The sequence below is a fragment of the Protomyctophum parallelum genome, assembly GCF_964188405.1.
Source record: "Protomyctophum parallelum genome assembly, chromosome: 1".
In the NCBI taxonomy this organism is placed as follows: Eukaryota; Metazoa; Chordata; class Actinopteri; order Myctophiformes; family Myctophidae; genus Protomyctophum; species Protomyctophum parallelum.
In genome coordinates this window covers 15,112,497-15,128,598 of record NC_139697.1, presented here as the reverse complement: position 1 = coordinate 15,128,598, position 16,102 = coordinate 15,112,497, and the positions used below count along the sequence as shown (strand labels likewise).

At 45.0% G+C, this 16,102-nt stretch overlaps 1 protein-coding gene across 1 annotated transcript in view; it reads left to right on the top strand.

Moving 5' to 3' along the window:
- Positions 1-10,903: 10,903 nt before the first annotated feature.
- The window catches only part of poc1bl (POC1 centriolar protein homolog B (Chlamydomonas), like), a 39,599-nt gene continuing 34,400 nt past the window's right edge, over positions 10,904-16,102 (top strand). Inside the window, exon 1 of the mRNA XM_083766006.1 lies at positions 10,904-11,043. The gene's annotated coding sequence lies outside the window, so the exon portion shown is untranslated. The remainder of the gene's footprint in view (positions 11,044-16,102) is intronic.

The window sequence follows — 16,102 nt, the reverse complement described above, 5'->3', positions numbered from 1 at the left end:
ATTCTTTCTGCTACAGGAGCCAGTAGGACGAGCCAGTTCCAGAAAAAACAGCTGTTTTCTAGAGGTAAATTCATTCATCCTGGGCAGTGGTTCTCAGAGTGAGAATATCAGTTCCAATTAGGATTGTCTTTTTCCCCCCTCCTTCTCGTGTGTGTATACGATATACTTACACTCTGCTGTTTTTCTTTTCCAGAACACGACAAACGCCATTAAATAGAGATGGCTGCCGGTGTCAGCTATTCTAGTAGAAGGAGAAGAATCCGTAAAGCCACAGCAGAGATGTACAGTGAAATGCGTCAGGTCAGAGCCAGACTGACAGAACACCGCGACGACATCAATGGCCCGCAGTTGCAGCGTGTAATTCAATTCCGACCTGATCTGAGGGTTCCCCAGGATGTCCTCTCGGGAAGTGAGGAATTCCAGCGTATAAACCACGCCACAACTGATTTGAGGGAGCAAGCAAGCATTGAAGAGCAAGCAAGCTGTGCGGAATCGGACCCAGAAGAACAAAGGGACGGCGAATGTGACTCCTCACAGGGTTTCTGGCGGCCTCAATCCCGTCGCTCACCATTCCGTCCAGTTGCGTCTTTCAGAGAGGACAGTTCTGACATCGGTTCGTTTTTTTTTCTTTTCTGACCAGATTTGTAGGCCTATACCGTGGGCAGAAGTGTACAAATCACTGCGTATATTGTATTGAAACAATCACTGCAACTCTGCATTTATCTCATTTCCTCGCCCATATGTGTAGGTGCCTTCCTGAGGCAGGTGCTGCTGCAGAATGAGCAGTTAATGAAGCAGAATGAACACCTGAGTCGGGATGTAAAAAGACTAACGAGGACCGTAGCCACTATAAGCCAGGAGATGAAGGGCCTGAAGGATTGTGTACACAGCCAATTGGAGAGCACTAGTAAGTGAATCCCCATAAACTGAAAGAACCCCTGTTGGTGTTAGCATCATGTCATGCTTTAGCTAACATCGAAGATCGACTGACATAGAAACATAGCTTTTTCAGAAAACTGTCAGGATGTAGAAGACATTTTTTAAATCTGATCTCAGGTCAAAAGGGGTTAAACTCAACATTAAATCCGAAGTTGCCTCAACCTAAAGTCCTGCTTCATAGTACACACGGTAAAACATCCCATCATTAAACCCTTTCCCTGTAGTTGGAAACCTGAATGAGATTGTGGAGGATGTCCGTCATCTGAGAGAGGATGTCCATCACTTGCGGGCACATAATGTCTCTACAGCCACACATTTGGCCCCACCAGAAAACATTGGGCTCCCCTTGAACAGCCTGGGTGCACTGACCCAGCTAGAGGGCCAGCTAGCTGAAGACGACGGCACTGTTGGTGAAGGCATCGTAAGTTGTTTGCAAACAACGTAATGCTAAATCTGCTTGGTGTTGGATGTTTGTCTTAAAGATCTTTCATTGTAGGTCTTGCATCTAGCAACCACGGGTGGGAAAGATGTTAAAGATGCAGTGTACCGCATGATGCCCTTGCTAATGACCGATGCGGTGGCGCAAGACTTAAATTGGACTGGTTTCAAGAAAACTGGTTTCAAAGAGCTGAAAATTAAGGATCTTGTGCATAGTAAGTACTGATGATGTGGACTAAAATGCAGTAAATGTACAGTTCATTTGTTACATTTCTGACCTTATTGTTCTTTGTCATCCCAGAGGCATTGAGATGTGTTGAGAGCTGCAAGGGGGTGACCGAGGCTGAGTTCCAGAACCAGCTGGTGCGTTACCTCAAAGGAGCTGGAGAACGTCATAAAGGCAGGCAGCCTCAAATGCTGAATAAATAATGGACCTTGACATAAAGTGTTGAAACCCACTGCTATAGGGGTTTCCAAATGGACTCTTGAGTGTACATGCTGCACGATTCTTGCTCAAATGTGATTTTCCATTTTCCTCCACAAGAATTGAGATCACGATTCTCACATGATTATATTGTGTGTAGTTTTGTATATTACTACATTCAAAATGTGTCACATGGAGCCAACTACTGTGGGTTTAAACAGACATCAAATGCTTGACTTAAGCCTCTCTAAAAGTCTCTCTTGTAGCAAAAACATAAGACTAACTAATTGGACAGCCAACTAATGCTGCACGATACGAAGTAAAATAGTCACATATATCAGTCTCCCCCCATTTCATTAAATGTTTTAATTGTTTTTGAAATGTTGTACCCTTTTTTCCCCTCCCCCCTAATAAAACAAAAGGAAGTTCACATTGGTGCTGCATTATTTCATATAGGCCAGGGGTCATCTTTAAAAGGAGGTCCAGGGTTTTCCCCTCATGTGCATTTTTAGACTTTCCATGCGACTACAGCCTTGCCACAAATTTTGAGTTCTTGTGTGTGACTGACATTAGATGAAATTATTGTCTACAGCCTTTTCCACAAACTGTACACACAAAGGGTTTTTCCCGTGTGTGAGTCCTTGTGTGTTTTTAGATTCCATGTATTTACGAAAGCCTTTACCACACACTGAACAACTAAAGGGCTTTTCACCTTTCACCGTACCACAAGCGGTACAGATATAGGGCCTTTCGGCTGTAAGGCCCAGTGTGACACCCTTTGTTTTGTGTCTTGGGTGATGTCCGTTTGTTTAAAGCTGACTGATCATCCCTGCTCAACTCCCACTCGTCACTGTCTTCATGTGAAGAGAGGAGCTGGTCATCACTAGTTGGTCGTGATTTTCCGCAGTCCTCTGAATCACCTTGTGCTTCCATGTGTTCAGTTGAGGTGCTGGCTAGTGGCTACAGTTTCAACATCATCTTCAGATTTCACTGCTAGTAGTATTAAACCCTCTTGTGTGATAATTAGCTCTTCATGCTCCTCTTTAATATGTGGAAGCTCTGGTTCTCCCTGAACCATAATGGAGTTCCTCCCCCACTGTTGCAGGATGTCTAGGCAAAAGATAAAATGAAATATAAATTGTTATGTACCATAACCATATCCTTGTTTATGGATATGTATCAAACACAAACATTATGATTATAAATAAATAAAGTAATGCATTTGTATTTGTTAACATTGTACATAGCATATCCATTAAGTTCATCAGCTAAACTTGAGCTGACTATTGAGCATTCTGCACGAGGGAGGATCTAACATTAATTAACTATGTTTGTAGAACCAATCCCAACGAAGAACACCACACAGGAACATCACAACCACGTTGGTATCCCACTCTAAAATATAACTATAAAGCAAACATCGATTTGACTCTGACACTCATTCTCTAGTCAGATAGTCGCCCATTGACTAAGGACATCAGTGATTGTAGAAAGGCAATGCTAGCTCTGTGTGTCCTTGTGACAAATAGACCAACAAGAGAAGAGAGACGTTCAGTTCTTAACTTGCAGAGATGAACGTTAGTGTCATCGAACAAAACATGGCACTGTTAAATGCTCACAGAGTGTGTGTATAGTATTGTTGTATTGTATTGTATAGTATGTATTGCAAGTTTGGCAACATTTATTGCATATGCCCAGGCCCCAGGCCTACTAAAACTCTATTTAGATGGCAGATCTGCTCCAGCCAGACTTTGGACACTAGATGGCGGTGTCTACTTTGCTTGATCTTTCTCAGCTCATCTTCTTGAGCAAGGATGCCAGGTCAAATGTTGACCCTCACCCAACCCATGCTCAGTGGTGGAAAGTAACTAAGTACAAGTTCAAGTCAAGTGCTGCATGTAGTACAATTTGAAATACTTTTACTGTACTGGAGTATTTTCATTCGTGTGTCATCATCAGAGCTCAGTAGCGCGCAGCCATGCCCTCGTCTCAGGTCCCACATGGAATAGGCCGACCTCCGAGGGTGGTTTATACAGGGGACAGGCCTCGGAGGGTGGTTTATACAGGGGACAGGCCTCGGAGGGTGGTTTATACAGGGGACAGGCCTCGGAGGGTGGTTTATACAGGGTACAGGCCTCAGAGGGTGGTTTATACAGGGTACAGGCCTCAGAGGGTGGTTTATACAGGGTACAGGCCTCGGAGGGTGGTTTATACAGGGGACAGCCTCAGAGGGTGGTCTATACAGGGGACAGGCCTCAGAGGGTGGTCTATACAGGGGACAGGCCTCAGAGGGTGGTTTATACAGGGGGACAGGCCTCGGAGGGTGGTTTATACAGGGGACAGGCCTCAGAGGGTGGTCTATACAGGGGACAGGCCTCAGAGGGTGGTTTATACAGGGGGACAGGCCTCAGAGGGTGGTCTATACAGGGGACAGGCCTCGGAGGGTGGTTTATACAGGGGACAGGCCTCAGAGGGTGGTCTATACAGGGGACAGGCCTCGGAGGGTGGTTTATACAGGGGACAGGCCTCGGAGGGTGGTTTATACAGGGGACAGGCCTCGGAGGGTGGTTTATACAGGGGACAGGCCTCAGAGGGTGGTCTATACAGGGGACAGCCTCAGAGGGTGGTCTATACAGGGGACAGGCCTCAGAGGGTGGTCTATACAGGGGACAGGCCTCAGAGGGTGGTCTATACAGGGTACAGGCCTCAGAGGGTGGTTTATACAGGGTACAGGCCTCGGAGGGTGGTTTATACAGGGGACAGCCTCAGAGGGTGGTCTATACAGGGGACAGGCCTCAGAGGGTGGTCTATACAGGGGACAGCCTCAGAGGGTGGTTTATACAGGGGGACAGGCCTCAGAGGGTGGTCTATACAGGGGACAGGCCTCAGAGGGTGGTTTATACAGGGGACAGGCCTCAGAGGGTGGTCTATACAGGGGACAGGCCTCAGAGGGTGGTCTATACAGGGGACAGCCTCAGAGGGTGGTTTATACAGGGGGACAGGCCTCAGAGGGTGGTCTATACAGGGGACAGGCCTCAGAGGGTGGTTTATACAGGGGACAGGCCTCAGAGGGTGGTCTATACAGGGGACAGGCCTCAGAGGGTGGTCTATACAGGGGACAGGCCTCAGAGGGTGGTTTATACAGGGGGACAGGCCTCAGAGGGTGGTCTATACAGGGGACAGGCCTCAGAGGGTGGTTTATACAGGGGACAGGCCTCAGAGGGTGGTTTATACAGGGGGACAGGCCTCAGAGGGTGGTCTATACAGGGGACAGGCCTCGGAGGATGGTTTATACAGGGGGACTTGCCTCAGAGGGTGGTTTATACAGGGGACAGGCCTCAGAGGGTGGTGTATACAGGGGACAGGCCTCAGAGGGTGGTTTATACAGGGGACAGGCCTCAGAGGGTGGTCTATACAGGGGACAGGCCTCAGAGGGTGGTTTATACAGGGGACAGGCCTCAGAGGGTGGTCTATACAGGGGACAGGCCTCAGAGGGTGGTCTATACAGGGGACAGGCCTCAGAGGGTGGTTTATACAGGGGGACTTGCCTCAGAGGGTGGTTTATACAGGGGACAGGCCTCAGAGGGTGGTTTTACTGGTTTATACAGGGGACAGGCCTCAGAGGGTGGTTTATACAGGGGACAGGCCTCAGAGGGTGGTTTTACTGGTTTATACAGGGGACAGGCCTCAGAGGGTGGTCTATACAGGGGACAGGCCTCAGAGGGTGGTTTATACAGGGGACAGGCCTCAGAGGGTGGTCTATAGGGGGACAGGCCTCAGAGGGTGGTCTATACAGGGGACAGGCCCCCAAGGGTGGTTTATACAGGGGACAGGCCTCAGAGGGTGGTCTATACAGGGGATGGCAATATTGCCATAATCACCAAATATTGTACATTTTACTCCGCTATGCCTACAATTAACTACAATAACTTAGGTTACTATAGTTACTTACATTATATATTACTAGGCATACATTAACCTCTTTTGATCTACAAGCTCACAACGCTTCGTGACGTAACAAGTTGCAGCAATTAGGGGTTCAGCATCTTGCTCAAAGACACTTCCACACTAACTCTGGTCGAGCCCGGGATCGAACCGGGAACCTCACGCCGGTTCCAATCCAACCACTCTACCGGCCACTACCCCTGATCCCCTGCCGCCCCAGTGGTAAGTAATCTACCGGTATGTCATTTTCAAAATACATGTAAAAAAGTACAATCATTTGGATCCGAGACGTAGTGGAGTAGAAGTAAAAGTATATTGGGAATTGAAAATACTCAAGTTAAGTACAGTACTTAAGTAAAGGTACTTAGTTATACTTTACAACACTGAAAGCGATCTCCCTCATGCTGACCCGAGAGGTCGTCAGCGTCAGCTCACGATTACAGCGAAAGAGGCTTTATACTAAGACTGACCAAGTAACAGCCAAGAGGGTCTAATGAGCTATTTAAGTAGGATAATCGCAGTTGAACTGAAAGATCCTTTTCTTCTGAGATTTCCAGTGAAGATTATCAACACAGAGGTGTGTCGTGCTTCATACTACAGATTCAGCTCCCAATGGGAGTAGGTGAAAACAAACAATGGATTAACCACTTAAATAAACCTTCTTGGTTTTCGAGCAGTGGTCCTCGTGGGAGTAAATGGTGCATTTATATAGTGCCTTTATCCAAGGAGATGTGCATTACATTCACCCATTAACACACTCACACGCCATACACATGGCGTTGGAACCCATGCAAGGCACCAACCTGCACATCAGGAGCAATTATGGGTTCAGTGTCTTGCTCAAGGACACTTCGACACTAACTCCGAGGGAGTCCGGAATCGAACCGGTAACCTCACGGTTCCCTTCCAGAGTTCCAGCTGCTCCACCGGCCACTCTACCCCTGAGCCACTTCCGCCATTGTAGATCTCTATACGTTTGCCTATCTCTCCAATGGTAACACATCTATACAGCATTATGGACAAAATCTTAATCTAACGATAACAACATTTCTAAGTATTGGGTCCAAGAGGCTAAATCTCATCAAATGGTGGCTCGCTGCGTCGCACGTCAACAACATTGAATCCATGTTTTTCTAAAGTGCTCTAAACAAACATTAAATATCCATAGACTTGGCTGTCACATGACGTCATGTGGGGTGCTGTTTTTTTTTTTACGTCATTTAAAGTCCATAGACTAATTTCCGAAAACCAGACATTGGAGAGGGGACAGCGCCCGCTCAAACACAAATGCTTACAAAACAAACTGTAGAAAGCCACATGTCGTCACGTCAACCAAACAAGACAAGAGTTTGAATTGCGGAAAGGTCGAAACCTGAGACCTGTACAAGAAACTCTCCTTGTAATGACCCAACCCTAGATCTGTATCAGCGTGCAAGGGAAACGAACCCCTTTTCAGTGAAAGATCGGGGGGGGTTGTTAACCCTACAGATAATGGAGTGTCAATTGGTTTCGAACATGGGAGAAGAAAGGACAGAGGAAAGGAGAGCGAAAGCAAAGAAGCGCTGAAAAGGTTCTTGGCCCTCCTCCAAGAGGTGCAGGTGTCTAGGAGACAATGCTGGGGCCCTGCGCTGCCCCCGGTGGCATGGGTGGGTGGCCTGATGGCACGCTGCTGTGTGGAAAGACCGGCTTCCGCTCTGAGCCGGACCTATAGGCTATGGGAAAACAAACCAAGCCTATGATGGCAAACACACACTGAGGGAGGGGCTTTGGTGTGAGTGTGTGTGTGTGTGTGTGTGTGTGTGTGTGTGTGTGCGTGTGCGTGTGCGTGTGCGTGTGCGTGTGCGTGTGCGTGCGTGTGTGTGTGTTGGCCAAATACTGTTCTGTCTCAGCTATTATGGGCAGTCTGTCTATCTGGAGAAGGCGATGTTTAATCTATCCTTTGGTGGCTTTAAAAAAAACATATGTCTAGTAGTGTCAAGTAGTAGTATGTCATCAATGTGCTATCTGTGTTCCTCTGTGTGTTGAGTAGTAGTAGGCCTATGTCATCAATGTGCTATCTTTGTTCCTCTGTGTGTTAAGCATGTGCAGCAGACAGTTGTATAATGTAACCTTCTCCTGGTCCGTGTTTGGATCTATTGTATTGTGCCTCTTGGGCAGATCCAAATAAAATAATTCAAATTCAAAACTGTGTGTGTGTGTGTGTGTGTGTGTGTGTGTGTGTGTGTGTGTGTGTGTGTGTGTGTGTGTGTGTGTGTGTGTGTGTGTGTGCGCGCGCGCATGCTTGACTGTTTCTAAGCGAATGTGTGTGTGTGTGTAAGAGAATTACAGAGAGAGAAAGTGTATTGGATGTGGGAGTGTTTCTTGATTTTCTCAACTCTTATCCGTACTCTGGATGGATTGATGATGCACTCTAGTGAAATTGGGTGAGAAAAAAACAGTTTAAAAAAAGAGTCAAAGCACAATATTGTTTTGTGAATTCTGTCTGTCACTATGGACAGAAGTATAACCTAATATTCATATAGCTCTGGTCCATAGCCTTCTACTGCTTCGATTCTGCCCTGCTCGAAGCAGTAGAAGGCTATGGACCAGAGCTAATATTCATACACACAGCAAATGCAAAAGCTCATGAGAAAGTGAACCAGTAGGCCTCTCTTGAGATGTCATTTCCTAAAAATAAATAAACAAAAAAACAATAATGTGAGCTAAAATGTCTCATGTCTGCCTGATTGTTTATCAAATAGCTAGACGTCTGTTTTCTTATTTTTCTACCCTTTCTTTTTGTGAAATTAGTTATTACCGCGCCATCTCGACACACAGAGGAGCTGCTTGAAATTCTGCAGTCCAGGGCAACAACACACTGCGTGATGATATTAACATTTATTCAACGGTAAAACTGATCTGGATCCCTTGGAATGTCCTATATAGAAATGTTCTCCCAGGTTTGGCACCTCTACCCTTTGTTCGCTGTATTGTGCCTATTGTATGAGGCTATTGTAAGAAATAAAAATGTCACCCTATTCAAATGGGCCTAGCTGGTTCTGAGCTAATGAGATGTGTCTTCTGCTTGATAGTATAGGCTAACTCTCTATTACAGGAAACAGGAGAGACTTGGTTTAAAGTAAAACAATACAAAATAAATGGCTCAATAATAGATGCATTTGATCCGTCATCCAGTGCCACATAATGAGGTTGTAATATTTCAGTTATTACTTTCAGTTATTGTTGAGGTGGAAAAACAAAGCTATATCGATTCGCCTCAATGTAGAGGCAGGGGTAGGGATTAGGCTATACATCAGCGTTATACACAGGTCAGACGGACAGACAGACAGACAGACAGACAGACAGACAGACAGACAGACAGACAGACAGATTTATTTTTTCAGTTGCAGATGATATGTTTTCAGTCCCCTGCTACCCCTCTCACGGGCAAAGGAAGACCTTTTAGCGTAAATCGAGCACCATGTGATCTTTCTCTCCAACGTTCCTGCCAGAGGCTATAGCCTACAGTAGCTCAGCTGACAGAGCTGGTGGTGCTGCATGAGACGTCCTCATGTTTCTACAATCACACTTTCAGCACTTGAAAAACCAAGACGGCGACGTTTGTGTCCAATACTACGTTCTATTTCACTATAGGCCTATCTATAATAACAGAGTTTACATTGTATCTGTCGGGTGGAAACCACATCATGTCCAAAATTCTAATTCAAAAGCAGCAAAAGTAGTAGGCCTAAGTGTAAGTAGTAGATCTACACGGTCGAAACACATCACTTTATTGCGCCTCGTTTCGAGCTTGTGGATCTGCTTTTGTGTCATGCTGTAGTACGATCAAGTAGGGCGTTTAATTAAGAAAATAAATTTAAAAAATAAAACGAGATAAGAGGTTTTTAACTACATAATGGTTCTCCTGGGACTGGAAGTGTGGGGTACGTCGAGTGACACCTATAGCTCTAATAACGTTGACAAACTTTCAATTTTTGAGGGGCTCTAGCCCCATCTATGCCTAGCTTTGTGTGTTTGTGTGTACCCCATAGCGATTTGATTGGCTGACGTATTGAGGATAAAGTGAGGACAGATATGTTTGCTTGTGACATGCAATAAGTAGAAGCAAAATTATTAACAATTGGAAATAGTATAGTATAAAGTAAATCGCTATGGGTATACATTATCTCTCTCTCTCTCTCTGTGTGTGTGTGTGTGTGTGTGTGTGTGTGTGTGTGTGTGTGTGTGTGTGTGTGTGTGTGTGTGTGTGTGTGTGTGTGAGGGAGGGCTAGGCCGGGGCCCCTCAAAAATACCTCAACATTACTTGTGTCCTTGACCACCACTGTCTGTACTCTGCACTGCAGGACAGTGGTTATCAACCATGATGACATTTAGCCTCACAGACCCAACACGGTCGGTCTGTCTGTCTGTCTGTCTGTCTGTCTGTCTGTCTGTCTGTCTGTCTGTCTGTCTGTCTGTCTGTCTGTCTGTAGGAGGATGTGGTGTGGTGGTGGCAGTATGTATACATGTAGTGTAGCCTATGCTGGTGATGCTGACCATAGACATTGCTGACATCTGCAAACAAGAATAATGTGTATAGCGTCAACAGCCCCATGGCCTGGGGGGACAGGCGCACTGTGATTGGCTAGCCAGCGGGTCGTCAGGTCAACCGCTGCACGGCTGTCACTCGGTGAACCCAGAGCCAGAGGTGAACCGTCGCGATTTTCACAATAAAATAATAAAGTCATAATTAAACAAATTATGTTAAACAAACAAACAAAAACTCAACCAGCAGCTACAAACTTTTCTAAGACATGTGTAAAACAACAGCCTGCTCTGTTCTTGTTTGAACTTTGAAGAGGCTATACAAATAGTACTAGTATGTAAAGCAAAGCAAAGTTACCATGTTTACCCAGGGTAACTGGACTAAGCTCAATAACTTGTACCTCTTATTACTCTTAATTAATAGTTTGTTAATAATGAACTTCCAATTATGTTAGGGGGGAGAAAGAAAGAAAGAAAGAAAGAAAGAAAGAAAGAAAGAAAGAAAGAAGGTATTGCCTTGACAACCAGTCTAAGCCAATCAGAGCGAAGCCGACCACCCCCCCGGGCTATGGGAGGTGTTGATTCGTACCAATGTGATTGTGACTCCAGACTGAGAGAGAGAGAGAGAGAGAGAGAGCTAGCGAGCGAGCGAGAGAGAGAGAGAGAGAGAGAGAGAGAGCTTTGAGCTTTAACAAAGTGACATTATAAGTCAGAAGAAGAACCACAACAACTCAAACATGGAGCCACAAGAATGTAGCTTGTGATCAATAAAGGTACGGTAAGGGCATGGTTTTTTATAACTATAACTTCGACTGCAGCTTTTCAGAGGAAGGTTGTGTGGTACAGTAATCAATGTTTAGGCGTCGCTGCTGTTGATTAAATACATGAGTGTGGTATTGCCACGCATCACATGTGTTGATGTCTGCAACAGTTTTCAACGTGACTTTTTTGTTAATGTATAACCACAGACTTCCTGAGTAACTTGTTTCTGTGCGGCGTTGGTGTTGTATCGAAATTCGTGACCCCCCCCCCCCCCCCCCCCCACCGAAAGCAGTTGTTTCTGCCCATGTCATTTCAGATATTAAGGGATTTAGTATTATGGTCTCCGTCAAGTTGGCACCCCATATCATGAATAGCCTACAATTGGTGTCATGAACGTTTATGAAAAATAATAATAATAATAATAATATTTTTGCTAATGAATCTTCTCTTCTGCCTTCTGGGGTCTCCCTGGCACATAGCATAGGCTATAACCTTTTCAGGGGTCGGGGGTATAATATCAATTTCGGGGTCCTTGAAGTTCACATGAAAGAGTTTGAGAGCCACTTCACTTTATTTGCATAGTGGGGATGGTTTCATTTGAGTTCTTCTCATCCTGTTCAGTTGTGAGCTGTGTTGCCATGTCTGCTCATTATAAGCGGTATTGGCCTGTTTTCCTGACAAGCTGGTATTATACATTACTTACTAGACCGGTGCCCGGCTACAGAGCACCGAGGCTGTAACGATGGAAGTTGGAGATCCATGCCCCACCCGGCTATATGCAATACCCGTGCTTATTTGGGGCTCTCTCTAAAGTGATAGTTTCTTATTGGCCTTGTTTCTAAAGTGTAGTTGTTTATAGAGCACCGAAGTCTGACGTAATTTACACATCCCAATGATCCCACCTGGGTCACGCCCCCCCCCCTCCCCTCTGAATTCCCGTAGTCTTTTAGACTTCAAATAAGATCTGTGTTCCAAAAATATAAATACATATCCCAGCTGTTTCACTCATTATGGATATGAAGAATCAACTGACGGCGAGCAAACGCTAGGGTACTGCAGCTGAATTAGTTACATTTTCATCAGAAAGGGTACTTAGACTGTCGCTTCAAGAAGATGCAGCTTACAGCACGAGTCTCTTCCGGGTGTTTATAACAGCTGGTGGATGGAAATGAAGCTCGTGCGCGCCGGCTGCAACTTCCAGCGTCGGCAAAGCATTTCCGTTTTTTTGCCGACGCATCAAAGAGCTTAATTTCCATCCACCAGCTGTTTAAAAACCCGGAAGAGACGCGAGCTGTTAGCTGCATCGTGCATCTTCTTGAAGCGACTGTCTGGCAGTAGCCAAAGATACTGTGTCAAATATGAGTGGATGACTATTGTAAACGATACAGAGCCACCTCTCCGACAATATCGCAGAGACAATTCTTATATATGCGACGATTTTGAGATGACCCAATGTTATTCTCCATCGATATATTACTTCCGCAACCCAGGGGATGAGCAAGTGACGTCAGGACTTCGGTATTCTATTTGGGTTTGTTTCTGAAGTGCACAGTTGCTTATTTGGGCTCATTAGGGTTTCCTAATGTCGTTTAAACCAGTGGCTCTTACAGTGTGTTTTAAAAGCGGGCAACAGCCAGATGAATTTTCCAGAAGTGCATTATTTGTCAACGGGACCCGGCGACTACTGACGAGGCGAACAGGCGATGGTCGAAAAGTGGGCGGAGGAACGTCGCCCGAAAATATGAAAATAATGTATCTTTTGGGCGGGATCGTCCGGCGATTAGGCGATAGCCAATGAAATTCATGTGTTGCTCGGCGTTGTTCTCCCGCTGTTAAACATTTTCATGTCAAAGACCTCCAAATGTATAATATGAATTTGTCCGTACCGTAGACTGTAGGGCCAATATGCCTTTCTTTGTTACAACAGAGATATACGGTTCAACGTGCTCACACTTTGGGACTTGGGCGCCGTTTTGTTATTCACTTGTTTGTCGATGCTGATTGATGATGACGGCAACAGGTTGATATTATGGCAGGAGTCTGTGTTTCGTGAGTGTAAAGGTTTCAAAATAGAACTGGGGCAAACAAAACAAGAACAGGCTCCAGACATAAACTAAACAAAAGGTCTCAAAACAGACGAGCGCAGGGTTCAATAAACAAATAATAAAGTATTTTTCTTTCTTTCTTTCTTTAAACTGTGCTGTATTGTGCGATGTGTGCGATCTGTTGAAATCTGTATCTCTACTACTGGCATCTTTCCACCCTCCACAGCTGTGGGCCTGTGGCTTAATTAAAGGGAACCATGGTGCCATTTTCCAAGGCAACCAGTGGGGGCGCCATTTAGTCACAAATATGTGAAATCAAATTAGATGGCTCCTACATAGACTTAAAACAATTTGTGCCAGTTTTTACCTCCCATACAGATTTGTGTAAGCTGGTAGACGACCTAAACTGTGAGCTTTTGATCTGCTATTTTCAATGAGACGCTGTATAATGGTTTTTAAGGTGCCCACGTGGCCCACAGTAATAGTTGCTTTTTTTAGGCTTGTTTCCCTAGACCTGGTTGCTTGTTTCTCTCGCAAAATCTGGCGACACTGTTGTGTGTCACAGTCTGCTGTCTGCTGCTCAGCTGTGTCTGTTCTCTTGTGCAGTGGTGTAAAGTATCTAAGTACATGTACCCAAGGTACTGTACTCGAGTACAATTCTGAGGTATATTTGCTTTCTTCAGCATTTACTCTCAGTACTTGGGCTTTTTCAGTGCAACTCAATCTCAGAGGAATTATGTTTACTAGTTACTTTTTTATTTATTGTAAAAACAAACCACACTAAGCACTTCAGTCGTATACAGGTATATACTTTATATATGTATATATATATATATTTCGGCCATTTGAAAATAGCCAATCTACAAGCTCACAATGCGTTGCAATGCAATCCATTGTGAGCTTGTATGATCGTCTATTTTCTAAAGATTTGTATACAATGAATGTATACTTTTGAAAACGTGTGAGTACTTTCTACTCCTGGTACTTTTAAGTATATTTTTATACCTATACCTTTTGTACTTTTACTAAAGTATATTTTGAATTCTGGACTGGAGTATTTTCTACATTGCAGTATTGATACGTTTACTTAACCCATTTTGGGCGGGAACCCCTTTTGGTGTTAGCTATTGAAAAATAGCATATCTACAAGCTCATAGCGCGTAGGTCTGCTATTTTTGAAAAATCTATCAACATTTTTAGAATCTGATCTCAGGTAAAAATGCGTTAAGTAAACAATGTGAATGCTTTTTCCATCACTGCTATTGCGTCACACACACAGTGGATACACCCAAACATACGCGGCAATAAAGCGCCTAGAGCGAAATGATGCTCGCACGCGGCTGCAACTTGACTCATCGGCAAACCGTTCATATTCTTTTGCCGACACGTCAAGTTGCAGACACGACGCGCGAGCGTCATTTCCATCCATGCAGCTGTTTAAAAACCAGGAAGAGAGGCATGCTCTAGTCTAGGGGCAGCGCTTGCTTTCCGCCTCTTGACGCGGGTATGTTTGGGTGTACCCAGTCAGGAGTGGCCGTCTGCTGCTCAGCTGTGTGTGGATGGTTGGATGTCAGGGCTTTAATGACAGATTCTGGAACTTTTCTCTCTCTGTCCCAAATTTCAGTCTGTCTCTTTTCTAGTAGTAATGACAGACAGATGATAACACTAGAGATTCTCTTTTTCTCCCCCATCCAACTTTAGTTTCTACAACACTAAGTGACATCTGCAACCTGTGTTTTTGAACCTAGAGACTAGTCAGTCTAACTTTAGCTGGTCTTTAATTTGATTATAATATGTGCACTAGGCGAGACTAGTAGTCAATCTTACTTGAATTATTTTCTTCTACCACACTTTTTTAGTAACATCTGCAACCCATGTTTTTAAACTTCGAGGCTATAGTCCGTCAAATTTTTACTTGTCTTTACTTAGACCTTAAACTAATTGTCCTGAGGTATAATATCTAGGTAACCCAAACAGTACTAGCTAATGCAAGTATAGTTGACATAGCTAAATGTTATCGCCCTGTGGGCTAGTGGGGCCAGGATACTTTTGCTTTGGTTTGTCAGTGAATTTTGTGTGTGTGTGTGTGTGTGTGTGTGTGTGTGTGAGGGTGTGTGTGTGTGTGTGTGTGTGTGTGTGTGTGTGTGTGTGTGTGTGTGTGTGTGTGTCCAACATCCCTTACACTTGCCAAGACTGACTCATCTATTTCCGTCTCTCTCTCTCTTGTATACACCAAATGTAATCATCACCCACCCCACCAAGAGCTGTCTGTCCGCGCTGCTGTTGTAACTTCTGGGGGTCGTTTACAGTGAGTGAGTCAACTCTCTCCATCGGTATGTGGCCGTTCTCAAAGGGTACTTACTACTTGGGTACTGCAGATGTGGGGGTGTTCAGTGGCAAACCAGTCGTCCCACGACAGACCAACCACCCTGCCGTGAGAGTGACAGCGGGTTGAAACTAAACCCGCCAAAGGGGTACACAGATCCAAAATGGTCTCCTAAAGTGGGTGGCAGCTAGCAGTCTGGTCTCGCGAATGTTGTCCGATGACGTGCTATAGATCCCGCAACGCAAGAGTGTGTTTCTGGGACAGAGAAAGGTTGATAATAATATAATTCATAAAGTTGATTATCTCCTGATTTGTGTTCAGGTTCACTGACTTCACTCTTCCATTGGAATTTTATAATAAACTCAAACATGCTTCCGGTCTCCTAAATAGGTGGCCACCTACTTCACGCAGATATACAGGAAGTAAAGCGGAGATGGCAGGTCTTTCTTTCCCACCCCTTTTTTTTGTCTTGGCTAAAGCTGACTCGCCCATCTCTCAGGACTCTCCTGATGATGAAACAGGCTAACAGCGCCAGCTAGTAGCTACGGTGAAGGGGCATTGTAAGCAGTCTTGTCTTGTCACACCCAGCCCACATGGGGTGGGTGTGTGTGTGTGTGTGTGTTTGTGTGTGTGTGTGAGAGCGAGCTGGTCGAACCGGCTCTCGTTGACTTCAAAGTCGTACGATTTGTCACACAGTGA